The sequence below is a fragment of the Chlorocebus sabaeus genome, chromosome 14, assembly GCF_047675955.1.
Source record: "Chlorocebus sabaeus isolate Y175 chromosome 14, mChlSab1.0.hap1, whole genome shotgun sequence".
Lineage (NCBI taxonomy): Eukaryota > Metazoa > Chordata > Mammalia > Primates > Cercopithecidae > Chlorocebus > Chlorocebus sabaeus.
Window position 1 is genome coordinate 52,227,345 of NC_132917.1, and position 27,911 is coordinate 52,255,255.

Here is a 27,911-nt window from a genome sequence, read left to right on the forward strand (position 1 = left end):
TCCAGGCTTAGGTATCTGGCATCTCCTCAACACGTCCTTTGGAATATGTAATTAAAAATCTGTCCAGGCCAGGCGCGGTGGCTCAAGCCTGTAATCCCAGCACTTTGGGAGGCCGAGACAGGTGGATCACGAGGTCAGGAAATCAAGACCATCCTGGCTAACACGGTGAAACCCTGTCTCTAATAAAAAATACAAAAAACTAGCCGGGCGAGGTGGCGGGCGCCTGTAATCCCAGCTACTCAGGAAGCTGAGGCAGGAGAATGGCGTAAACCCGGAAGGAGGAGCTTGTAGAGAGCTGAGATCCGGCCACTGCCCTCCAGCCTGGGCGAAAGAAGGAGACTCCGTCTCAAAAAAAAAAAAAAAAAACCTGTCCCAAACCGAACTTCTTACCTGCCAAAAAGCATGCTCCAGTTATAGCCATCCTTGTAAAAGGGGGCGGGGGTGTAGGGGGGAAGACTCAATTTTCACATGGATCAGGTTAGGTCAAAATCATTAAATTGTTCTCTATAATTTTTGTTTTTCTCTCATATCTTACTTTACATTTTTTACTAAATCCTGTAGATTTTGACGTTAAAATATTTTCAGAGCCCATCTGTTCCTTCCCCTCTTCACTGCTAGTAACTTAAGCTATCCTGATCTCTTGCTTGGATCCTAAAATAGCCTCTGAAATATTCTCTAACTTTTTGCTCTTGACCTTTTGTATCCATTCTAAACACAGAAGACCAAATGACCCTTATAATATCATGCCATAGCACGGCACTACACTGCTCAAAACCTTGCCATTGTCACAGTCCATGCGAGGCCCTGCAAGACCTGGCCTCCTGGCCTCTCTGACCTTATCATTCTGCTCCAGCCACACTGGACCCCTCAACCATGCCATGTTTGTTATAGTTTTATTAAGCTTCTTGTTCTGTTTCTTCCAAGAGGGAAAGTTTGTCAAGATACATACAATGGCTAATTCCTCACATCTATAAAATTTTCCTTCAAATCTCTCTACCCAATGACCACTTTATTTAACGCTGAAACTTACTCGCCCTTATTCAACCCTCCTTCCCCTTATTCTGTTTATTTTTTTATTTTAAAAATAACACTTAACCATCTTCTAATATATTGGGTAATTTACTTCTCTATTATACTCAATTTCATTAAATTCTGTTTATTTATATATAAATTATTATATTTTATATATTATATTAAACTTCTCTATTATATTTAATTTCATTATCTGCCTTTACTCCAAAATATGAGCTCCACAGTGAAGTTCTTTCTCAATTTTTTTCATTACTATATTCCATGTACACAGAACTGTTCCTGGCACACAGGAGGACACAAAATAAATATTTGCTGAATTAATATTGCATTACCTCAGGCCTCTAATGGTGTGACATTCCATGGATGATTAAAGATATAATTATAAGCCTCAGCCTTTATGAATCAAATTTATGCTTTTGCAAAAATTCTAAGTTAGCCTACAGATGCTAAGAATGAACTAGTCCAATTGCAAAACTAAAGTTAGAAGAAAAAACAAGATAATGTATTTATTTTACTCTTATTCACATCAAAGTTCAATTATAGCATGTGAAATCATTTCAAGGTCTGGCCAGTTTCCTTGACTTAAACACATTGCTTCACATATTTTTTGCAATTGGTATCTGTAGAAATACATGACTATAACAATGTCTTGTCTTTACGAGGATTTATAGCAATGCTATTTGCTCTAATGGACTTTAAACTCCATCTGTATTAGATACACTGTCTTATTTTAGGTCTGATAGTCACATGCACTCACCTATCTTCAGATATACAATACCAATTGCTTCTTATATGTCCATCATTTCCACTTACATTGATAAATTGTTTGCCTCAACAAAAATAACATTCCATCCTAAACTTCTACAAAATTCAAAGCCAGGAGAACTAAATTCTAATTATGATGGTGCTGTATCACCTTGGGCAAGCCAAACAACTTTTTTAACAAAAATAAAACATGTATGCGTGTTGCCATACCCTTTATGGACCCTGGTGAATCTCTGAGGGTAGACATAATGTCAGTATTGTTTTGAAAGTAAGATCCCGGGTAGCCTGTACCTGGGATAAGATTAAACTCACTAAACACTTGTTGAAATAGTATCTATTATTAACATTACTAAAAAACACTGTTTTTTAAATTAGCTACCATGTGTCAGGCACAATTCTATTATCTATTATGCATTATCTTAATCATAGTATCACTGTAAAGCAAGGTTAGTGATATTTTATCAAAAATAAAACTGAAGATTAGGAAGTTATTAATTTTCCCAGTCATGAAGCTAGTAAAAGGTTAATATGAGCCCTGACCTCAGGTTTCTTTGCTGCTGAGCCTTGATTTCATTTTATACCTACTTTCTAGCACTTTGGTTAAAAATATCATATTATATCACCAATAAGAATTTTTTTTGAAAATTCAAAAGCCAGGATTTCTTTTTCTACCAACCAACTTAATATAGTTGAAAGCACTGACAGTAGAATCAGTGGCCATTTCCCGTAAAGGTCATAAACAAAGAGAATGTAGAATGTCTAAGAGCAGTGTTGTTTACTTCAGATTTCTGCTTATCAATTTTTGTTCATTCCCAAGGACATACTGATTTGTAACCATGTTGTAGGTATTCTTTTCTAATCTTCAAAAAATGAAGTAGTAAAAAGAATTTCAGACCATTAGACCCAGAAGATTTAGAATACCACTCAGAGAAGGCGTGAAAGTGAAATATCAGAAAATCCATTTGGGCCCGGGTGCGATGGCTCATACCTGTAATTGCAGCACTTTGGAAGGCCGAGGTGCTTGGATCACGAGGTCAGGAGTTTGAGACCAGCCTGGCCAACATGGTGAAACCCTGTCTCTACTTAAGATAAAAAAAAATGTCCGGGCATGGTGGTGCGTGCCTGTAATCCCAGCCACAAGGGAGGCTGAGGCAGGAGAATCTCTTGAACCCAGGAGGAGGAGGTTGCAGTGAGCTGAGATCACACCATTGCACTCCAACCTGGGCGACAGGGCAAGACTCCGTCTCAAACAAAAACAAAAACAAAAAACAAACAAACAAAAAAAAAAACAAAGAAAATCCATTTGGGTCAATACAAGCTCCTAAATAATGGACCATTGTGCAGAGGAAACACAGGTTATAATGTTAAACATTTCAAGTCTTAGGGAAATCAAATAACTATATTGTTTATAAAATTTGCTTTGACAAGTCAATACAACTTAATATGTTCTTATATGTTCTTTCATGTACTAATCTATGAAACTGTCTGCTCTTCCTTTATTATCAGTGTACCCTGCATTTACCATACACTACTCATTTTACGTTTCTTTCTATTTGCCTAGTATCGTATAATATTTTTATCTCTGAATCTCAGTCATCATCATCTGACACTATATGCCTTCCCGCCTTTAATTTTAACTTGAAAAAAAATTTTTATGTGTGTTTGTATGGCATTTAGCCTGTTTACATAATATCAAATAAGGTAATTTCAAACGAAACTAAACCAGTCTTATGGCATCTTGAGAACAACATACTTAGATAATCAGTTGAATTTTTTTCACATTTAAACAGGTATTTTTGGTTTCATGTAGACTCAGCCTCTGCAATTGGAAGGTTTGTTTAATCTTTAATAGTTCTGGGTGCCATTTATGTTCATTTTCTTAAGATCATTTAATTACTGTCATAATTGTTACTTCTCTCTTCTTCACAAAAAGGATATACTGGCTAGTAGGATAATTTTCTGAGCTGTTTTAAAAGTCTTTGCCAAGATGTAAATACAAGTATCTACTCTGTGTGTGTGTGTGTGTGTGTGTGTGTGTGTGTGTGTGTTTTCTTTTGTAGAGATAGGGTCTTGCTATGTGACCCAGGCTGGTCTTGAACTCCTGGCCTCAACTGATCTTCCTGCTTCAGCCTCCCAAAGCATTGGGACTACAGGCATGCGCCACTGTACCCAGTCACAATCTACAATTAAAAAAAAAATGTGTGGGTACTATCTATGTTTTTAAAGAACCCCAAGGCAATTCTTGACTTTTAAAAAACTTTAGACATAAAAATAACTGTTCAAACTGAATTATACTTACTTTAGATTTTTCCACTCAGGTCTGTCACTGTACTAATATTTTTTCTTGCACCTCTCTTTAATAAACTAGGAAATTGATTCTTATTTGGAAACATTAACTCTCTAGGCCCCAACAGGCTTTGGTACTCTGGATCTAAACGGAATTCATACTGTTCTCACACTTTCCTTAAATACAGTAATTTCTTCCACACACAAGGAGAGGATCATTTACCAAAGAGCAGTATCTTTATCAAAATATTTGCATTTAATTACATAATGAAATACTTGCAAGATACTGGGATAGACTATGCCAGGCTCTGGAGAGGTAAGGAAAAGTTAAGAAAATTCTAGTTTAGCACATAGGAGGAAAAGGAGAGACACAAAGTACTTTATTGATTTAGTAAATTGCAAACAATCAGGAAAAAAGACACATTATGAATACTACTTTTCTGGAATGTAACTTAGAGGGTTTGATTTTCTACATTTCTACTGATCTATTGTGTGCTGAGGTATATAAAGATATAAAGAGTTGAATGAGGGCCTGGTACTGTCCTTGACATTAACCAACCAAAATAAGCCTAGGTAGAGGAAGGCAATTAGATGTGGGAGGTGTTGAGGAGGGTTCTGTGAAGACAGATTCCAGATGGGTTTGCATGAGTACACGTTTGAAAGGATAAAAGTGAAAGGTATGTTTGGGCACCAAAAATTAGTCCAAATGAGTAGGGGCCTAAAGAATACATGGTGAAATATTGCTATAGAATTTTAGAAAGGTAGATTAGGGCCATGAGCTGGGTGTGGGAACATGATGCAGGTAACTCTGCTGCCGCTGCTGCTGACTTTGTTATATCCCAGGAATTATCATCAACTCTCTGGATAAAACATGTATTAGATTTCAAGTTAAAAAAAAAAAATCCATACTAACTTTTATTTTTCTCTCCTAGAGAAATATACCTACCTGTCACTAAAATACATGTCAAGTTACATAATCTGTTAAGGTGAGAGAGCATCCTAAGATATCACAATAATAGTGAAATATATTCATAAATATTTTACAGATTTTTATTGACTGAGAAGTAGAAACCACTGGTATATAACAAAACAGTCTGATCAATCACTGTATAATAAACACTCACATATATGTATTTCTGTATCACTGAAGTGTAACATGATGAAGAGAAAATGAAATTGCTGTGGGAAGGAGGAGGACATACCTACACCTAGAGGACATGGAAGACCTCCTCAAGGAAGCAACATTCAATAGAGATCCGAAGCATGAGCAGGAATTAATTATATAAAGTGGAGTGTGTGAGAATTGAGGTAGGGATTATACAGCATTCCATAGAATGCCTTAGAGGGGAAAGAGAAAGGGATTAAAGCGGTAATAGTGGGAACCTCAAACAGGGGAGATGGTTGTTTAAGCTGAAGCTGAAGATCTAGGATGGGAACATTTAAACTTCACCTGGAAGTGTAATGCCACATCATTGAAAATGCACCAAGTTAGAAAACAACACTGACTTATTGACTCATAAAACTCAGAATCTAGGTATCTAAAGCTTTGAATAAAAGCAAAATACCAAGAATAAATTATTAGATTAAACATATTAGAACTCAAAAAACTGTCTTTGCCTCATTTTCAGTACATTTAAGACTGAATTTTCTATAAATTGGAAGCACTTGAAGAGATTAGCTGTTCTTAATAAATGAAGCACACCTCACAGAAGAGTTTGGAAAAACGTGTCACCAGAGGGCCACAGATCTAAGTGTATCTAATTCAATACAAAGAGATCAAGGCCTGAATATTTAGATTCTTTTTTATTAAGTTTTCTAGTTATTGTGATGTTTAACTCTACTGACAACCATCCAACACTGTGAGAACCTTTAACTCTCTGGACTCTGCAAAAAACTCCAGACCCAAGGTAACCTCAGTTATGGCATATAGGGTTCAGTTGGATTTAATCCAAGTTCCTTCACACTTATATCTATAGTTGTAACAGCCTATAAAAATTGATCTTTACAAACATAAGCCCTATCATTATGAGATCATAAGAAACTCACCAAATATTAGAGATTTTGTATTATATTTTCTTAGACAGAAAAAGAAATGTGGGCTGGGAGCGGTGGCTCATGCCTGTAATCCCAGCACTTCGGGAGGCTGAGGCGGATGGATCACGAGGTCAGGAGTTTGAGACCAGTCTGACCAACATGGTGAAACCCTGTCTTTACTAAAAGTACAAAAATTAGCCAGGTGTTGTGGTGCACACCTGTAATCCAGCCACTCAGGAGGCTGAAGCAGGAGAATCACCTGAACCTGGGAGGCAGAGGTTGCAGTGAGCCGAGATCGCACCACTGCACTCCAGCCTGGGCAACAGAGTGAGACTCTATCTCAAAAAAATAAAAGATAAAAAATAAAAAAAAGAATTTTAATCCTTTTTATAACAGCCAAAGGGAGTTTTAGATTAACTGTAATTAACAAGACAACTTAGATCATCAGAAGCCCTCTGTTCTGTCTTTGAGTTACCTGATGATTTTCTCTATTAGAATGCCCTTACATTGAGGGATTTGGCATTGTTTTATCATAGATTGCTTTTCTTCATCCTCTATTTTACATTCCTCTCCAATAGCTCATATCTACCCCCTGTATTAGGCCAGCTAATTGGAAGCTTAATTGCTTACATAATTAATACAGGGCAAATATTAGATATAGAAAATCTTTGAGGATGTGGAAGTATGTGTGTGCACACATTGCACACACACACAAATATATACATGTTTTAAGACAACATAATTCTAAGTTTTAATTTAATGATTTGTCATGAGCAACCTCTAGGAAAAGATGCATATATTCTCCTTTAAATAGTTGCATAAAATTCTATTGTGAGGATCTAGAGATCTTTAACAAGACTGTTCTTTCTCTCTGCATCTAGTTTAATAACAAACAGCCATTTTCTTTTTTTAGAAAATGTTTCTACCAGAAATATTTTAATTGACAAAAAATTCAATTGTGTACCATTAATTGTATAACTATGTTCATGTTAATGGAAGTGTTTATTTCAGATTTAACAAATAAGAGTAATGGTGCAATAAATAACCCCCTGTATGTGGGTACTTCTATCTTAGTGTGTTATTTATTTATTTAAATTTATGGAGTACAAATGCAATTTTGATACATGCAAAATGGTCAAGTCTGGGTTTTTAGGGTATACATCACCCAAATACCTTACATTGTAAGCATTATATCTTAGTGTTTTAAACATGGATAGGTTAAATAAGTAGGAGTACATGGCGAAGAATATGTGTATTTTAAAAATTACCAGTTGCTATTACTTTCGTTTCCCTCAGGCACTTACTACCATTAACAATCTATGAAAATGCTTGTATGCACACCAGTAGTGAACTTAATTTTTGTTTTGAATTGTACTTGAACTGATGAGAAAGAAAATAGTAGTTAGTTACGTTTATTTTCATTTCCTTGAGTGCTAAAAAGCCTGAGCAAATTATAAAGTATTTATTGATGATTCATTTTCACGCTTTATTGTCTTGATTGTTCATACTTTTTGCTAAGTTTCTACTGGGAAGTTTCTTTTAAATACGTAGAAGAATTTTAATACAAGTAGAATATGTACCCTTTAATTTTTTTACTTAAAAATATTTTTTCAGGCCTATACTTTTAGATTCTGGATATTAGTCCTTCGTTGAATGCATTTGCAAAAATGTTCTCCCATTCTGTATGTTGTCTGTTTATTCTGTTGATTGTTTCTCTTGCTGTGCAGAAGCTCTTTAGTTTAATTAAGTCCCATTTGTCTGCTTTTGGTCTTGTTGCCTTTGCTTTTGTGGTCTTAGTAACAAATTCTTTGCCCAGGCTAATATTCAGAAGAGCTTTTTCTAGGTTTTCTTCTAGGATTTTTATAACTACAGGTCTTACATTTAAATCTTTAATTCATCTTCAGTTAATTTTTGTACATGGTGTGAGGCAGAGGTCCAGTTTCATTCTTCTGCATATGGTTAGCCAGTTTTCCTAACACCATTGATTGATAAGGGTGTCCTTTCCTCATTGTTTATTTTTGTTGACTTTTTCAAAAATCAGTTAGTTGTAAATGTGTGGCATTATTTCTGGATTCTCAATTCTGTTCCACTGATCTACGTGTCTATTTTTGTAACAGAACCAGGCTATTTTGGTTCCTATAGCTTCGTAGTATGATTTCAGGTTGGGTAATGTGATATCTCCAGCTCTCTTCTTTTTGCTGAAAATTACTTTGCCTATTTGGGTTCTTTTTTGATTCCACATTAATTTTAGAATTGATTTTTCTAATTCTGTGAAAAATGATAATAGGAATTTGGTAAGAATTGCATTGAATCTTCAGATTGCTTCAGCAGAATAGTCATTTTAATGATATTGATTCTTTGTATCCATGAACATGGAATGTACTTCCATTTGTTTGTGTAATCTGCAACTTATTTAACTGATATTTTGTAATTTTCCTTGTAAAGCTCTTTCACGTCTTTGGTTAAATATATTCCTAGCTATTTTATTTGTGGGTGTGGCAGTTATAAATGAGAATGAATTCTTAATTTGGCTAACAGCTTGAGCATTGTTGGCATATAAAAATGCAAGTGATTTTTGTGCATTAATATTGGATCATGAAATTTGACTGAAGTCATTTATTAGGTCTAAGAGTCTTTTGAAGGAACCTTTGGGTTTACTAAGTATATTGCTGTGTCATCAGCAAACAGAGGTAAGAGTGGTGAGAGTGGACATTCTTGTCTTATTCCAGTTCTTAGGAAGAATTCTTTCAACTTTTCCCCATTAAGTGTGATGTCGGCTGTGGGTTCGACATATAGAGCTCTTATTATTTTTAGGTATGTTTCTTTGATGCCTGGTTTGTTGAGGGTTTTTATCATGATGGGATGTTGGGTTTTATCAAATGATTTTTCTGCATCTATTGAGGTAATCATATGGTTTTTGTTTTTAATTATGTTTATGTGGCAAATCACATTTAATTCCATATATTGAACAATTCTTGCATCCCTGGAATGAAGTCCTCCAATTGATTGGAATGGATTATATTTTTGATGTGCTGCTGGATCCTGCTTGCTAGTATTTTGTCAAAGATTTTTGCATCTATGATCATCAGGGGTATTGGCCTGTAATTTCTTGTTGTGTTCTTGCCAGATTTTTATATCAGGATGATACTGTTCCAATGCAATGAATTAGAGAAGAATCCCTTATCTTTAATTTTTTGTAATATTTTAAGTAAGATTGGTACCAGATCTGTGTACATCTAGTAGAATTTGGCTGCAAATCCATCTGATCCTGGGCTTTTTTGCTGTCATTCTTGATACTTTTTAAAATTACTGATTCAATTTCATAACTCGTCATTGGTCTTTTCAGGATTTCAATTTATTCCTGGTTCAATCTTGGGAGATTGTATGTTTCTAGGAATTTAACCATTTCCTCTAGATTTTCTAGTTTGTGTGCATAGAGATGTTCATTGTAGTCTCCTGAGGATTGTTTTTATTTCTGCGGTATCAAAAATACCACTGATTGCACTTGTTTGAATCTTATTTTTTCATTTATTGGTTAATCTAGCTCATAGTCTATCAATTTTGGTTATCCATTCAAAGAACCAACTTTTTCACTGATCCTTTGTGTGATTTTTTAAAATCTCAATTTCATTTATTTATACTGTAATTTTTGTTTCTCTTTTTTCTGTTGGCTTTGGGTTTGTTCTTATTTTTCTATTTCCTTTAGGTGTGATGCTATGTTATTAATTTTAGATCTTTCTATGTTTTTCATGTAATCATTTAGTATTATAAGCTTTCCTCTTAACACACTTCTGCTGTATTCCAGAAGTTTGAGTATAATGTGTCTCTATTTTCATTTGTTTCAATTTTTAAATTTCTGTTATAATTTATTATTTACCCAAAAGTCATTTAGAAGAAAGTTTTGTAGTTTCCATGGGACTTCTGTGTTTTTGAGAGCTCCTTTTATTATTGATAACTAATTTTATTTAACTGCGGTCTGAGAAGATGCTTGATATGATTTCAATTATTTTGAATTTATTTATATTTTCTTTATGGTCAAGCTTATGGAAAAATTTGGAGAATTTTTCATGAACAGGTAAAAAAGATCAAGAGTCCAATTTGAGTCCTGAGTTTCTTTGTTGGTTTTCTGCCTTGATGATCCATCTAGCACTGTGAGTGGGCTGTCAAAGTCCCTCATTGCTATTGTATGGCTGTCTACCTCTTTTCTTAGGTCTAGTACTATTTGTTTTATAAATATGTGTGCTCTGGTGTTCAATGCCTATGTATTTAGGAAAATTAAATCTTCTTGTTCATTTCCCTTTATCACTATATAATGACCTTCTTTGCCTTTTTCTACTGTTGTTGGTTTAAAGTCTGTTTTATCTAATAGTCTTGGTTGACTTTGTTGTGTGTTAAGAAGGCTAAAAATAGGCCCCCCATCTCTCCTAGCCTGTAAGGTTTCTGGTGAGAAGTATGCTGTTAGTCCTATGGGATTTCCTTTATATGAGAGGTAATTTGGTTCTTTTCTCTAGCTAGCTGCCTTTAATATTTGTATGTGTTTGTGTGTGAGTGTGTGTGTGTGTGTGTGTTGACCTTGGATAGTCTGATGACTATATAACTTGGTGATGGTTGTTTTGTATAGCATTTTGTGTGTGTTCTGTGAATCGCTTGCATCTAGATATTGACTTCTCTAGCAAGATTAGGGAAACCTTCCTGAATTACTTCCTCAAGTAAGTTTTCCAAGTAGCTTACTTTTTATTCTTCTCTCTTAAGGGCACTAACACTATGCCGTTTTGGCAGCAGGTTTTTTTTTCATTTGGTGTTGCAATTCAGGCTTCAGTCTCCAGTAATTGGCACTCAGGAGTTAGAGTCAGCTCTCCTTTGTGTAAATTGATGATCATTGGTCACACCTTCCCTGACCGTGGGAAACAGGTTGCAAGGGGGATCATGTTGGGGTGCACTGAGGTTTCAGGGGAAAGAGTTAGTGATTGTGCACCAGTTCCCCATCCTGAGCAGGCAGGAACCAAATTGCATCCTTGGTACAGGGCCCATGACCTTCAGTTTGAATAGACTTTATCCTTCGGCTCCTGGCCACAGTGTAGCTGTAGCCCATGGACACACCTTTCTCCTTGGCTACCTCCAATGTGGGCTCAGGTTGGAGCCTCTTTTCCCAGTCCAGGGTGGACAACTCTGTGGTTTGCCTGCCATCCTTTGCTGGGAGGCTGCCACTCTGTGTAGGGAGTGGGAGTTGAACTCCACCCTTTGTGCAAGTCCAAGCAGTGCAGGCTCACTTTCAATGGAGTTGGAACTACCACAAAAAAGCATGAAAAGCACTTTCTCCACATATAGGCCCCCAGCAGGGAAAACCTTTAGTGTGTTCACAACACTGTACTGTTTGGGGGAGATGACTCCCCTCTGCATCCATTCTTGGCTGGTGGTGCCACCCTCTTCAGTGACTGGCACTGCACTTGCCTCTCTTTCATCCCCAGGGAAGGTTTGTCAGGCTGTTTCTAGCTGTCTTAGGGGCGGCCCACATAAAGGGTTAGGTTTGGGAGTTTGCAGTTTCCCAAGGACCTGCCTATCCCCTGTGATTGCCAAAGTTAGAACAGGTTGTGGCGTATGTTTGGGTGTGTGAAGGGGGGTCTCGTGATGCCACAACTCAAGGGCAAAGCAGAGTAGATGTCCACCACAGGTGGTGCACAAACAATATGGTGCCTGCCATTTTAGTGCAGGCCTGAGGAGTGTGGACATACCTACAAGTACTGGCCAGCTATTTCTCTGTCACTGGGAACTCCCAAATTGCTAATAACAGTGTTGCCCAGGTCACGAGGGCAGAGGGGCTCCCCAACAGTTTGACAGTTAGCAGATTATCAAAGGGGTAAGGGAAGCAAAGAAGCACCCCCCACCTTCCCTTCCTCTTGGGCTCCACATTACTTGGAGGTCAATCTCTGTCATACTCTTGCTTTCTTTTTCTGCAGTTCAGCTTCTTCCCATAGGCACTCTGACAGGTTCTGCTCTCTTTCCTCAGTTTTCCATTTGGAACATGTGCATTCATCAGTAACTTTAATCTTCTTTCTGAGGAGAATTGTCACCCAATGTTCCTACTAATCTATCTTAAAAAACAAATGCTTAGTTAAATATTTCTGTTTTTATTACATACAATCAGAATGTAGGATATAATATAGTTTTTTATTTTATATTAAGCTTTTCTATATGAATGTGTACACATGTGCACACACACATATACATACACATACCATTCTGTAGATGAAAGAGGGAAAATATGTTATTTGTTGCCAGTATAAATAGCTTTACATTGAAGATATTCTATTTTCCAATTCTGAATATTTGGTATATTAAGATTAGTCTTAAAACCAAACTGCCACAGACATTTAGAAATAATGGATAAAGTATTCTTTATCCAGTTATAATCATTTCAGTACCTTGCTGAGCTTGCAGGTAAGAAATCCCCAATCACCCTAACTAGAAACAATGTGAACTGAATAGCAGAGTAGTGGATGCATAAATTCACTCTGGAACTGATCTGGGTGTTAGAGGAATCAGTCCTTGTAAGTAAGGAATTGAGAGAAAAACAACATCCTTGGGACCCTATTAGGTCTGAGCTTACAGTAAATAGGTAGACTAAAAACAAATCGGCATCGCTGGAAAAATTCTGAACTATAGTATACTCTCCTTAACCAGAGGGAATTTCAACACCCACAGTGGATGCCTAAAACTGTAGGTGGTACTGAACCCTGTACATACTATGTTTTTCCTAAACATGTATGATAAAGTTTAACGTATAAATTAGGCACTTTAAGAGATTAACAAAAGTAACCAATAATAAAATAGAACAATTATAAAAATATACTGTAATGAGTTATGTGAATTAGTTCTCTCACCCTCTCTTAAAGTATCTAGTGTACCATAATCCCCTTTCTTCTTATGATGATGTGAGATGATAAAATGCCTGTGGGATGAGATGAAGCCAGGTGAATTGCATAGGCACTGTGACACAGAGTTAGGCGACTACTGACCCTCTGATAATATGTTGGAAAGAGGGTCATCTGCTGTGAGTTATTCTGGATCATCTAGCAATGACAACATCAATGGTTGGATGTCAAGAGCAGACAATGTTGATGCATAACAAGTGGGTAGTGTCTACAGCATGAATATGTCGACAAAGGGAGGATTCACGTCCCGGGTAGGACAAAGCAGGAAGGCATGAGAGTTCATGATGTTACTCAGAATAGCACACATTTTAAAACTTATGAATGGTCTGTTTCCAGAATTTTTCATTGAATAATTTTAGATTGTGGTTAACCACAGTTGTCTCAAACAGAAAGCAAAACCGCGGATAAGCAGGTACTACTCTTTTCATTTCTTCCAGGTCTCAAAGAAGAAGAATGAAATCATCCTATGCAATTTAAAAAATCAGGTTCTGAGTCCTGCACTAATATGGAGATTGCATTACTCTGGAGGAATAGTCAAGTTCTTCCCATTCCAACATTATACCTTTAAAAGTCAGGTCTAGCGTGGTAAAACTCCAAGGACTTTGGCAGAAGGAAATGTTATGCTATTTTGGATGATCACATTTCTCACTCAAGTCACAGAGAATTAAACAGAAATAAGAGGTCACTCAAAAGTTGAGTGGTACTTTAAAAATTACAAACCCCTTCACCAAAGCAATCTACCTGGAACAGGAGAAAACAGACACACATAGAATAATCAGAAACCCCCAAACATGAACTGATCCTTAACAAATGAAAGAGCACATTAAATGAGTATGTTAAATTATTTAAATACATTAAATAAGACATCAAACCAGGTACTGTGAAACACCAGTAGGCCTCTCACATATCTTGTGATATGATTTACTCTGAAAAACAGCAATGAGTAAGTCAAAGAGAAAATAGAAAATGTAAACAGGATGATAGATCTGAGGAAATTTCAGAAATGAAAAGTTCTAAATATTTAATTAAAAAGGGTTTAAGTAGTTATACTAGATGGAGCCAAAAATAAAAGAGGCAATATTTGAAAACATAGTGACTGTGATTTTTTTTCAAAAGGTGATAAAGACACTAATCTTCAGAATCAAAAAACATAGTGAGAGTCAAGAAGTTAAATTTAAACAAATCTACACATGGATACATTATAATAAAACTGCATAACACAATTAAAAAAAACACAAAAGACTCATAGCAATTAAAGAGAAGGGAATGTTTACTTATACAAGAACGAATTGCATGTCATTTAATTTCTCAAAAGAAACCGTAGAAGCCTGGAAAGAAATAGAAAAAGGAAAGAGAAAGAAGGAAAGAAAGAAGGACACAAACGATGAAGAGATGTAAAGAACGGCAAGGGAAAAGGAGGGGAGAGGTGGGCTTGTGAGGGGAGGGAAGAGGAAAAGAAAAAGAAGAGAATAAAATAAAATGAATATCTTGAAGAAAAGTATCTGTTACCCTATAGGTCTATAGCTATACAATATTGAAAACTCCAAAAACAATTTTAGACATAGGCTAGTTTCCTACTCCCAAAATTTTATTACAATCCTAAATGTGTATGGTAAGCATATTATTATCAATGCTTCAACCTCTCTGTTATAAAATTATATTGCAGTTTCCTCCACTACAGCTCAGATATCCTTCCCTGCCCAGGAACTTTGAGGTTACCCATGTGACTAGCTTTGGCCAATGACAAGTGACATAATGCAAGCAGAGGTTTTAAATGTTCTTAAATGTTCTTGTATGGTTTGGCTCGCCTCTCTTGCTCCTGCTGACACCATGAGGAATATAAGCTCCAGGTTTTCTGCTCCTTTAACCTGGGCCCAGTAATGATACATGTGGAACATACTTGACCAGAGACACAGAGTCAGGCCCATCTCATTCACACTCTGAAGCAAAGATGCCCCGATTGACCCAGGTTCAGGAAGTAGAAAATATTGTTGTAGGACATTGGTTATTGGAGAAATTGCTGATTAACACAGTGTGTTTCAGGAAGATGGAAAGGGACCTTGAACACAACAAAAGGAGTGGGATGAAGAAATGATGGTGAGCAAATATTTGGTGAATATTTGAGAAAACTGAAACAGAACTTCATAAGACAACAAAAAAAATTTTTATAATTTCTTATGATTTGACAACAATATTATTTGTGTATACAAGAAGGGGATAGAAATGCAATTCTATGTAGGCCAAGCCACAAAGGTTGGTTTTAAATTAATAGTAATAAAATATTGGATATGACCAAGTTTACCTGCAAACCAGCAAGAATACAACATAATATTATGCACACATGAGAATATTCCTGGACAGAGGTGCACATGGCATTATCTTCCTGGTACATCCTTTATTGCTCTCAAAGTCATGGCCAAAGCTCAGTGTCTATGCTGACTGCATGAAACTGGGATTCAAGGAATTAGAGGCACACAGAAGCACGTGCTTACAGCCTTTTATCTGAGGTAGTAGGGTAGGCTTATTTAAGGATTTAAGGATTCATATGATTAGAAGATACTTTTGCTGCAATGTGGTAACATTACACATTTTTGGCACTACATTGTCTGCCGAATTACCTGGCTTATGTGAAGTTTGAGTACAGCTAGTCTAGTCACAGTCTACTTCTAAATCAATCCTGACATTCTTAGGATGTGAAATTTAAGGCAACTAATAATTAGTGAAAAGACATACACCTACATTTGTTCCTTTTAATTTATGGTTAAAATTGAGGCTTTATCACTTAGATTTATTGCTTATTTGTCAGTTTTTTCATTTTTTTTGGCTCTATCATGATTATGTTTGTTTTCTTACAAATTATTGTTAATTTAGCTGTCTATTCAGTCTACTGATGATTTTCTCCTTTTACCCAAAGTTATAATTAAATTATATTTCTGTATTAATGCACCAATATTAAATTATGACTGTATACCAACTCTCACTCTAAAGCAAGGCATTATACTTCCAGACCCAGTTCCCTACAAGATGAGAACTTAAGAAAACTGTACATCCACTCCAAACCCTGAGTGTAGTTGATACAGTTTAGAGTTATTTGGTTCTAGCTATAAAATGTTTCACCTGTTTCAACCAAACTTATAAAGAAATAAAAATTTCCAAGTCATATTTTCATAATACATTTCTATTTCACTATGTATAATCAAATGAATATTGAGCATATTTACTACTGACTACTAATTAGAATATATCTTATGGTATGAATTTGTGTACCTTTTCGTAGAGTACATTTACAGTGCATTCTTGTCTTCTATGGTTTCCCCTCAACAAAGAATGACACGTTTTAAACCTGTACAGAGTATTTTAAAATTCATCTATTTTCTTTAAACAGTCTTTATTTATTATTTTATCATTTTCTAGCTTGCATTGCTGCACATGAGAAATGCAATTTTTTTCTGGATTCTTGCTTCTTTGCAAATGATGTGTTCTTTCTCTAAGTAATCTTATATAATTTTTTTCTTTATTCTTGGTGCCCGAAAGTTTCTCTAGGATATAGAGACCAGTACTGTTTAGTTTCAGTGCTATTTAGATTCAGCAACTTTCAGTACTGTTTAGATTCAGTAAACCCTTTTGACACTGAAGTTTGAACCTCAAATTACTTTTTAAGTTAAAAATATATTATCTATAATAATAAACACTAAAATTTTAATAATTTATTTTGCTCTATCTTTCCCTTCTTTCTGCCTGGAATTTTTATTATTTATACTACTGGTTTCCTTGATTTATCTATAATTTTTCATTTGTGAGATTATTTTCTTTTTTCAGATCTCTGCTATAAGATGTTTTCTCCGTGTGATATGCTAGAATTTTAATATGTCCTCAGCAGTGTTTTCTTTTCTATCCTCGTTTGTTAAATGTTTATATTTGAAAGTCATATATTTAGATCTATAAATCAATTTTTGTGTTCTTATTGCAACATTTTGACCTTGCATTTTTTTGTTGTTGTTGTTAAAATTTTTGTTTTTCACTTTGATTGTTTAAGCTCCATAGGTGCGACCTGTCCCAGTTGTTCACCTTGATCTTTATGCTTCACAGGGCTGAAGCTTCTTAGAAGGATTATGTAATATTTAAACCTACTCTTGGTTATGTATTTCATCAGCAGGTATAGAGATGAAGCTATTCAGTGTCATGTCTTGTGGCATAAAATGGAGGCTACAGCTATGGTTATATTTGTCTGTTGTTTTTTCTTTGGAATTAATTAATTATTCATTTAGTGGACCTGTGAATCTTTTGCTAAGTCATTAGGGACAGACTTCATCTCTTTTCTAGGTTTTTCTAGATATACTCAGGGAAGAGGCATTCCCATCCTAACCTCATGTAACAGGACGAGTGCATTTCACATGAGCAGTTTCCCTGCAGATCTAGTAGCGTTAGCCAGTCAGGCAGGTTTTCCAAGTGCCTCCTACTACAAGACAGCTGGTGAAGCCTCTCTCTGGGCAAATTCAATAGCCCTTGCCATCTGCACTCTTTAGAGCCACGAATTCCCTATTTGTACCCCATAGGAAAGGAAAGAATTTTCATCTGCTGCTGGTCCCATACCTCCCACCCAGCACCCCTAAGATAAAACCTCACAATAGAAAAGCAGAAGGAAATCCTGCTCTGTTGGCCTGTGTAGTCTGAAAAAATATTAACACAGCTTCAGTTACATACCATTTGGAACACACCATATGCTGAACCATGATAATTAGCCCAACTTGGATACTGAAAAATCTGAAGCCCTGTAAATTTTGGATAATGTCAAGAAAAGGGAGAGGAAAGAGGAAACAAAACCAGAAAGCATATGCTAGCAAAGCACTAGAAAGTTAAATGATGGAAGGCCAGGACCATCTTCAAAATTATCCTGAAGAGAGAATGTTTGCCTTTTATTGATGAATATTTTTTAAATTTACAGACTGCACTAGGTTTTAATTTTACAACTTACACCTGCTGGATAAAATATTTTGCTTTTATTTGTTTCAGTATCCTATTTTAGGAAATTAAAAGTTCAAAGGAATTTCATTTCACTGGGGATATAAAACAAGTAATGTAGGAACAAAAGATCAACATCTCACCCCTATTCTTCTGTTTTTATTTTTCTTTGTATACAATTAAAATGAAATTAAATTTCATAATAGTATTCACATGTTTATATAGTCATAACTTGGTCTTTTTTATACACATGCATTATGAGTTATTACAGAAAAATGTATATGCCCAAACTGTTTAAAATGATTTATTTGCCCATATATGAGGACATCTAGCCTTTAGTCCAAAACATGCCAAATCTTATATATGAGGCTTTAGATTACTGTTTGAAAATATAAATGTAAACAAGGTAAAAACATCAACTTATAGATTTTGAAATTCAGTACCAACACAAATATAGATATCTTTCAAAAAGTTAATGTTTTGTAATACAATTCATATGGGCTTTGAATTTAGACAGTCTAGAGCTAAACAATTCTTTCTTTACATAGAGATTGACTGCACAGTTCTGTTGAATGCAGGTCCCAGGCCCTTAGCACCAGCCACATGTATTCTGATTTAGTTCATCTAGAATGCGATATCGATGGTTCATGGAGCAGTGACCACACAATTTATTGTTTGAACTGAGTCATTTTTGAAAGTCAAAGGAGAGGCATTAACATTTATAAGTCAAATTGTGGTAAATCACAGTGCATGGTCACACACAGACTACAAACTGAAAAACCCTGCTCTACTCAAGGTGTTGTAAAGTGACTTCTAGTATGTTATGGAAATCAAATACAGAAATTAAATTGAAAACTATAATGCTGTGGAGTAGCGTTTCAAGGTGTTTCTTCTTCCTTTTCCTTTTCTTGTACTGGAATAAGCAGAATGACTCATTGAGTGCCACGCTTGTGCCTACACAAAACAAGGCTGCTCCAGCTGGATGCTGCGGCTCTTCCCTGTCCTGTTCTGAGCACCCACCGTACTACTCACAGCTGCCTCTAGAAGAGCATTATACTCCCTTAAAGTTCTTTACTGATTTCTTCCCAAAGTTTAAAAAATGTTGACTTTTCACATATTGCTGTGATACCATCATCACTCACTGACTCAGGAAATACTCTTTGGTCCATACAGAAATAGTGAGAGTGTCCCTTTCCCAGTTTCTGGGCCCCAAAATAACCTTATCTGTGTCCTCATCATCAGCAAGTCTCCACAGTTCATTCCAGCCTTGAATTCCTCGGCTCAAGCAATCCCCTCGCCTCAGCCTCCCAAAGAGCTGGGACCACAGGCGCATGCTACTATGTACAGCTAATTTTTTTTAGTTTTTATTTACTGTAGAGACTGGGTCTTGCTGTGTTGCTCAGACTAGTTTCAAACTTCTGGCCTCAACTGATCTTCTTGCCTTGGCTTCCCAAACTGCTGGGATTACAGGCATGAGCTACTGCACCCAGCCACATTTTAAAGCCAAATAGGGTTCAGTTTATTCCCTCAAGACATTAATATTTTTACAAGAAAAATATTTTTAAGCAAATAAAAACAATACAAAAATTGAATAGGAGAAAAGTAACAAAGTTCTATGAGATTTTTACGGAAAAAAAATGCATTTTCAGCTGAAGGGTGAGGATAAGAAAAGTACTTACAAATACTAGGATTTTTTTTTTTTTTTTTTTTTTTTTTTGAGATGGTGTCTTCCTCTGTGGCCCAGGTTGAAGTGCAGCGGCACTATCTCGGCTCACTGCAACCTCTGCCTCCTGGGTTCAAGCAATTATCCTGCCTCAGTCTCCTGAGTAGCTGGGATTATAGGCACTCACCACTATGCCCAGCGAATTTTTGTAACTTTAGTAGAGACAGGGCTTCACCATGTTGGCCAGGCTGGTCTTGAACTCCTGATCTTGTGATCCAGCCACCTCAGCTTCTCAAAGTGCTGGATTACAGGCGTGAACCACCGCACCTGGCCTAATATTAGGATATTTAATATAAGTTATGAAAGATGGGTTAGATGCTGGGAGAATGGCTGTGCTAAACACAAAAATAAAACAAAGAACTGTCATGGAGAAGTAAGTTGAGGTTTCTCTTCAGGGAATAACAGCTAGTATTAATTTGTATTCACTAAAGCATCAGGCTGAGTACTGAGCTGTAAACAGATTATGCAAGAATATTTTTGAAAGAGTAAAGAAAGCCACATATTTGTGCACAGGTTTATTGGTTTTCAAAGTGTTTGCTGCCACCTTGTATACTTACTTTCTGCTTACACTTTCAGAAAAAAAGTACATTTTTAGTAAAATTCTATTTTGCAGTGTGAATCTTTTTGTGTGTTTTCCTTTCCAAGTTTGGAAGCAGGAGAGAAACAAGGGAGTAGGCAGATGGAGAAACAAATATTGACTTTATTACTAAATAAATCTGGTATTGGAATAGGACTCCTAAAGCTGAGTCCCCAAATTAGACTGATTTGCTGTTCCAACAGAAACCAGAAGATTCAGTGAGAAGGATGAGAAGCATCTCCCTAACATGAGAAATGAAACTTTGAAAACATCAGCAAAGTTGTTCCTGTCTTGTACTACAGGCCTCTCTCTACTGACTCGAGGTCTCAGGAGAAATCATGACCCCTCTTGCCCCACCTGGCTGAACCGCCTGGATGTCTTTCCATCATTCTCTATTATAACCCCATATAATGACCTCCTTCCTTACATGTGTTCAGGAGTTGCAAAAAATATGTATATATTCTAGATGTCTATTATTTCTTTTTAAAAATTCTAAGTACTCAGAACAATACCAAGAAAAATACAAAAGCAAACTTCTTTATAGCTAATTGGAAACTTCCCTGCAATTCTGAAGTATATGTGATATTGGGTATTGTTACAATAATACGCAATATCATTAAAGTATATGTGATATTGTGTATTGTTTACCCTGTGGTGCTACATATGAATTTGTGTATGAAGCTATTCTTTACATTTTAATAAAATGTCAATGATATATAGAGAAAATAATTTTCCTAGGTATCACTGGAGATTCAAAATTTACCTCATATGAATACATTATTTTGGGAACCAATATTTATGCAGCCAGACAGACAATAAATTGGCTAGAAAGATTGGGATGAGCAGGCATTAAACATCACGTTCAGCTCTTAATGCCTGAATTTCAGACTATTTTCAGGGATGGCATTACTAAGGACTATTTCAGAAGAATAAGAGACTATACCAGAAATGGAAGAGAAACGCTTTTTTTTTTTTTTTTTTTTTTTTTTTTTCTCAGCGTAAGCTTTTATCCTACCTATAACCTGATTAAGTATCAATGTCACCTAAGGAGATGTTGATACAGTATTTATGTTGAAGCCTCATTCTTCACTCAGTAAATGATTTTTTTTCCCTGCAAGTGGTTGTATTCAGATAGTCAAATTATAGAGACTAGGCTGTTTAGTACGTTTGAGGATTTTAACTTGTATGTTCAGTCTCAAAACATATAGAAACGATTGAAACACTTCTTGTATTCCCTAATCCAAAATGAACTTCCCACCTGATTTTCTATAATTACATTCAAACCTTCTTAACCCTGAGTAAGTTCATTGTATTCACATGTATAATATTTTCTCTCATATTTTTAAGAGTCATCAGTTAATACCACCATTGTTTTACTTAAAAATTAGACTCCACTATGTTCTTTATGAGTGTTCATACTCTTGATTTAATGCCCAAATCCTCTGCCACCTTTCCCTGCAATCTGAAGTTGGAGAAAACTATAGTTACTGAGTCACATCAAAGCTATGATAGTTCACATTTGATTTTTACCTCATCTTATAGATGCACAGCCTGAGAACTACCTAGTAATTCTGAATCCATTGCATCCTCTATGGGCATTTCAAAATACTCTGATTTTGGTATAGTTAGTGAATCATGTTTGAGCATTTGGGAGGAACACCATGTGCTAACATATCATTCAGCAAGATCCATTTGAAGTTTCCTTTTAGGTGTTAATGATTTGGAGTTTTAATTTTACCAGCCACTCTCTTCAGTCCAATGGTGGGAGATGAAGTGGGTATTTTATGAACCAAAATTATGTTTTTTAAAAATTTCTTAAGTTATATTTTTTGCCCATCCTTTATCATTCCCCTGAAAAGAATTATGAAGTTCTCTTATGTAGAATTTTCTAGGATGCTGCTATGAAATTGGAAAATCTTGTCACATCTTGAAGATTCTACACAGACCATGCATACAAATACTTTATTTGCTGTTGTCTGTCTACTCTGAAATGTTAGTTTTGATCACGCAAAGTTTTTCTTAGCCTGACCTATATGAATCAGAAACAATGTAATTCTCTCTCAAACCTCAGAAAATATGTGCATGTGTATCTCTAGATCACGTGGATAATCAAAGTAATGACTAATGGTGGAAAGTACAAAAGAAATCATTATGAAGAATGCATCAATTTGACTATTCCCTTGCTTCTTTATCATGCTTCTGCAAATTTACAGTAACTATGGTTCTTGTTTCTCTTCTACCAAGATAGTTACCAGCATTTAATAAAGTCTCATGCTGAGAGAATTACTTGTGTCTATACGTGTATGTGTCTGTGTGTGTGTGTGACAAAGTGATGATCTGCAAAATTCCTATGACACTTGGCACTGAGGATGCTGTCCATATGTTTCTGTTTTGTTTGCTAAAGTCTCTTTGTGCAAACCGGAGGACATCTTTCCTAAATATACTCCCTGGTGATTTCCTGTTACCAATACATGCTGAAACCACAAGGAATTCAACACAGCCTTTTCATGAAGCTAAATATACCTTACAATTTTGAGATTCTTTGTGAATCAATTTAACAGTGAAGTGATTCTTCAGTTGCTGAAGGCTGAGTGGTCTCTCTGGAAGGCAGAACAGGAGCAGTGGTGCACAAATCTCTGCGCTGTTATTCCTTTTCTTTTACCTTCTATGAAGGCAGCATTCTCGTTGACATACTTAAAATGCCAAATCAAAAGTGTTTCCTTCTTTTGTCTTTCTTTAGTCATGTAAAAATACATTTTAAATTAAAAGATAGCATTTAAAGTTCCTTTTTTGTGATGTGGTTAATGTATGTATATGAAATCTTTAAAATACACTGAAAGAAACGAAAATTTGTTTTCATCTCTTTTATGATTATGTAAAACATATTCTAAAGAAAACTTATCAGGAGCCCTCCAGGCATATTTATTAATGTTCATTTTCTTCATGGAAATTTGTAGGAGTCAATGTGTCTAAGAAGGACTTATTTATAATGACTAATGACTATACTATTAATGGATTATTCAATGATACTACTTGGTTCTTAGCCATTACATCACCAAACAAACTTATTAGAAGTGAAATCTTTTAGTAAAGAAATCTCAGATAAATATATTGTACTGTATCCAGTAAAGAAATCTCAGACAATTATTATATATCAGATACATATATGTACGTAGTTGGGGAGTGGTGCAAGGGCAGAAAAATAGCAGAAATTTCAAAACTAAATGTTATCATTCAGCAGTTTTTCCAAAAGAAAGTGTATTTCTGTATTCCTGTGTTCCATTCTCATGCTGCTAATAAAGACATACCCGAGCCTGGGTAATTTATAAAAGAAAGAGATGTAATTGATTCAAAGTTCAGCATGGTTGGAGGCCTCAGGAAATTTACAATCATGGTGGAAGGTGGAGCAAAAACATCCTTCTTTGCATGGCAGCAGCCAAAAGAAGTGCCAAGCAAAGGGGAAAAGCCCCTTATAAAACCATCAGACCTCGTGAGAACTCCAGTCACTAACATAAGAACAGCAGCATGAGGGGAACTCCCTCAATAATTCAGTTACTTCCCACCATGTCCCTGCCATGACATGTGGGACTGTGGGAGCCACAATTCAAGATGAGTTATGGGTGAGGACACAGCCAAACCATATTGTTCTGCCCCTTGCCCCTCCCAAACATCATGTCCTCACATTTCAAAACACAATCACGTCCTTCCAACAGTCCCCTGAATTCTTAACTCATTCCAGCATTAACTCAAAAGTGCAAATCCAAAGTCTCATCTGGGACAAGTCAAATCCCTTCTGCCTATGAGCCTGTAAAATCAAAAGCAAGTTACTTACTTCCTGGATAAATGGAGGTACAGGCATTGGGTAAATACACTCATTCCAAATGGGAGAAATTGGTCAAAACAAAGGGGCTATAGGCCCCTGCAAGAGTGATATGCAATAGGGTCAAATTAAAGCGGCTATAGGCTTCATGCAAGTGTGATATGCAATGGGGCAGTCATTAAACCTTAAAGTTCCAAATGACCTCCTTTGACTCCATGTCTCACATCCAGGGCATGCTGATGGAAGAGGTGCGTTCCCATGGCCTTAGGCAGCTCTTCCCTTGTGGTTTTTCAGGGTACTAGAGTCCCCCTCTCAGCTGTTTTCAAGGGCTGTTGCTGAGTGTCTGTGGCTTTTTCAGGCACACAGGGCAAGCAGCCAGTGGATTTACCATTCTGGGGTATGGAGGATGGTGCCCCTCTTCTCATGGCTCCACTAGGCAGAACCCCAGTGGGGATTCTGTGTGGGGGCTCTGACCCCACATTTCCCCTCCATACTGCCCTATCAGAGGTTTTCCATGAGAACCCCACCACTGCAGCAGACTTTTATGCTCTGCTTCCTCTTGAACACTTTGCCACTTAGAAATTTCTTCTACCAGATAGCCTAAATAATCTTTCTCAAGTTCAAAGTTCCATAGATCTCTACAGCAGGGACAAAATGCCCTCAGTTCCTTTGCATAGCAAGAGTAACCTTTACTCCTGTTCCCAAAAAGTTCCTCATTTCCATCTGAAACCACCACAGGCTGAACTTTACTGTTCATATCACTATCAGCATTTTGCTCAAAGCCATTCAACAAGTCTCCAGAATGTTCCAAACTTTCCTACATTTTCCTGTCTTCTTCTGAGCCCTCCAAACTGTTCCAGCCTCTGCCTGTTACCCAGTTCCAAAGTCACTTCCACATTTTTGGGGGTCTTTACAGCAGCACCCCACCCTCTACAGTACCAGTTTACTGAATTAGTGCACTCCCATGTTGCTAATAGAGACACACCTGAGACTGGGCAATTTATAAAGAAAAAAGGTCTAATTGACTCACCATTCAGCATTACTGGGGAGGCCTCAGGAAACTTACAATCATGGCAGAAGGGGAAGCAAACATGCCCTTCATATGGCAGCAGGAAGGAGAACTCCCAAGAAAAAGGGGGAAAGCCCATTATAAAACCATATGATCTTGTGAGAACTCAGTCACTATCATGAGAGCAGCTGCATGGGGGTAACTGTCCCCATGATTCTCTCACCTCCCACTGGTTCTCTCCCATGACACATGGAGATTATGGGAACTAAATTCAAAATAAGATTTTGGCTGGAGAAATAGCAAGACCATTTCAGTTCCTAAACTCATCAATTAATCACTTCTTGATGAGTCAGGTCCACATTGCTCTACGTGATATAAACAAATGATGTACTCAGAGGCTAATGAATTATGAATAATTTTTTATCTGCTAATTTATACTAGCTATGTTAGATTTCTTTTTTTATTCATCTAGTTATTTCTGCTTCTGTTATATTGTTTCCTTAGGCATTTATCTCACTTTTGGTATTTTTTCTTTGTTTTACATTTGATTTGATAATTAGCACCCAAATTAGAATATTTGTAAAAACTGTGTAAATAGGCACAAAGTGAGCACTTGTACTTTTAATGAACAGTTTTATATATGTTTTATAGTTGAAAAATTATTTTTTACTTACTTTTTGGAGAATAGTTGAATATGCCAGACATAGTAGCCATTCAGGCTGTCCACAAACATTACAGTTCTTCTAGGTATAGTAATATTGTGCCTTCTCAACACTTGAAGTTACATGTGCTTGTGAGACAGTTGGCTAACAAAATGTAAGCAGTAGAAATATGTGTCACTTTCAGGCCAAAGTTCTAAGAGCCAGTGTGAGAACACATTCTCTTACCACTTACTGTGGTTGATCATGGAGGTAGGTGTCAAGATGAAGTCACTGGGTCTCTTGAGTGACTCTAATAAGCACAATCTCCAACAAAACTTTGGTTGACATGGAATACAACTAACAAGTAAATCGTTGCTTTTATAAGGAACTGAAAGTTGAGTTGCATGTTACCAAGAAATTGAAAATAAATTATAAATTAAACATTAGTATGAGAAGCCATTTATTAGGCCGGGCACGGTGGATCACGCCTGTAATCCTAGCACTTTGGGAGGCCGAGGTGGGTGGATCACGAGGTCAGGAGTTCAAGACCAGCCTGGCCAACACGGTGAAACTCCGTCTCTACTAACAATACAAAAATTAGCTGGGCATGGAGACGCGTGCCTGTAATTCCAGATACTTAGGAGGCTGAGGCAGGAGAATTGATTGAACCCAGGAGGCAGAGGTTGCAGTGAGCTGAGATCGCACCATTGCACTCCAGCCTGGGTGACAGGGTAAGACTCCGTCTCAAAAAAAAAAAAAAAAAAAAAAAAGAGAAGTCATTTATTCATAGCTGTCGCCTTCTTAACAGTAAGGAATCAAAATAAATGAGAAAGTCCCAAATTCAATTATTAGGTTCCCCCAAAATTTCATAATAAATGTATAAATGGATGAGGAATTTACTAGGAAAATAAAAGAATTACAAGAGGAAAATCATGAGTGTATTCACATAAGTCATTATAAGTATTTTTCAAAATGTTTTCTGAAGTAAAATTGTTTACTATCAATAGATTTTAAAGTAAAAAGGAAAGCATCAATAATTGAAAATAATCAACTAATTTTCATTAGCTGATTCAGTTCTGTAATGAATATCTGATAACAATAATGCATTGCTGGTGAAAGTAGTGATAATGTCAGTGTGAGATGGAAGAAGAAGAGCTGGACTGTTATTACGAAGAGGAGCCCTTTGACATCAAGGTTGCTACCATCAGCACCAAGATCACTGTTTCTCATTACATTCAATAGCACTAGAAAAAATTTTCTATATTTACAAAATTGTTGAAATTATTGCTGCTTCATTGTCTCATGGAAAATAGACTACAACCTTTTAATTAACATTTATAAATATTTTGTTATTGTTCTCTCCTTTCATCATAGAACTCAGTGGAGAGATGAGGGTGGAGTTTTTTGGTGGTTGAACTTTTGGATAAGTTGAATAAAATCTACACAGGCTGAACTCATTTTTATTCCATTTTGTTGTTAAAACAAATGACAAACAAAAGCTTCTGTGCCAGCATTCTCTCTTCTTTCAGGCTGAGTCATTTCCTAAGAGGCTCCTTATCCCTTAAAGTAGACTACTGGCAGATACACCCTAGTATCATTTTAATTACGTTTAAGCAAGCTTGGGGATGGTAGTCATTTAAATCACAAGACATGGACAATATTTTCACCAATTTCATTAAGTCATTCATTCCCAATACTGAAACTAAAGATTTTCTCCCTTTCCAATAGTATGCAAATTATAGATTACTAACACCAAATAAACACCTAGCAATATTATTACATTTATTCTAAGAAACATTAACATAGGAAACTTGGTTTCTTCTAAACACATCACTATAGGTACAATTGGAAATACAAAAACATTTCATTTTAATAAGGGGAAAATTAGGCAATACATATAAGTAAACTTAATTTAAAAAGTGAATGACCTTTATGAATTAACAGAAATCATTAGATGTACTTAAAACAAGACCTGAATAAACGTTTTTGGTTAGGAAACAAAGTATTCTTAAAATTAATATATAAATTTAAATGGGATTTTATGTGAGACTGCTAATCAGGGTCAATTTTTAAAATTGTTTAACATAACCTTAAAGTTTATGTGGCAATAAATAAAGGGAGTCTGAAAAT

At 36.1% G+C, this 27,911-nt stretch overlaps 1 long non-coding RNA gene across 1 annotated transcript; it reads left to right on the plus strand.

The window, feature by feature from the left end:
• Window positions 1-2,620: 2,620 nt before the first annotated feature.
• Window positions 2,621-20,958, plus strand: LOC119627111 (uncharacterized). Its single transcript, XR_005243154.2, has 3 exons — window positions 2,621-2,638; window positions 5,016-5,069; window positions 20,348-20,958. It is a non-coding gene; the product is annotated as an uncharacterized lncRNA (long non-coding RNA).
• The last annotated feature ends 6,953 nt before the right edge of the window (window positions 20,959-27,911 follow it).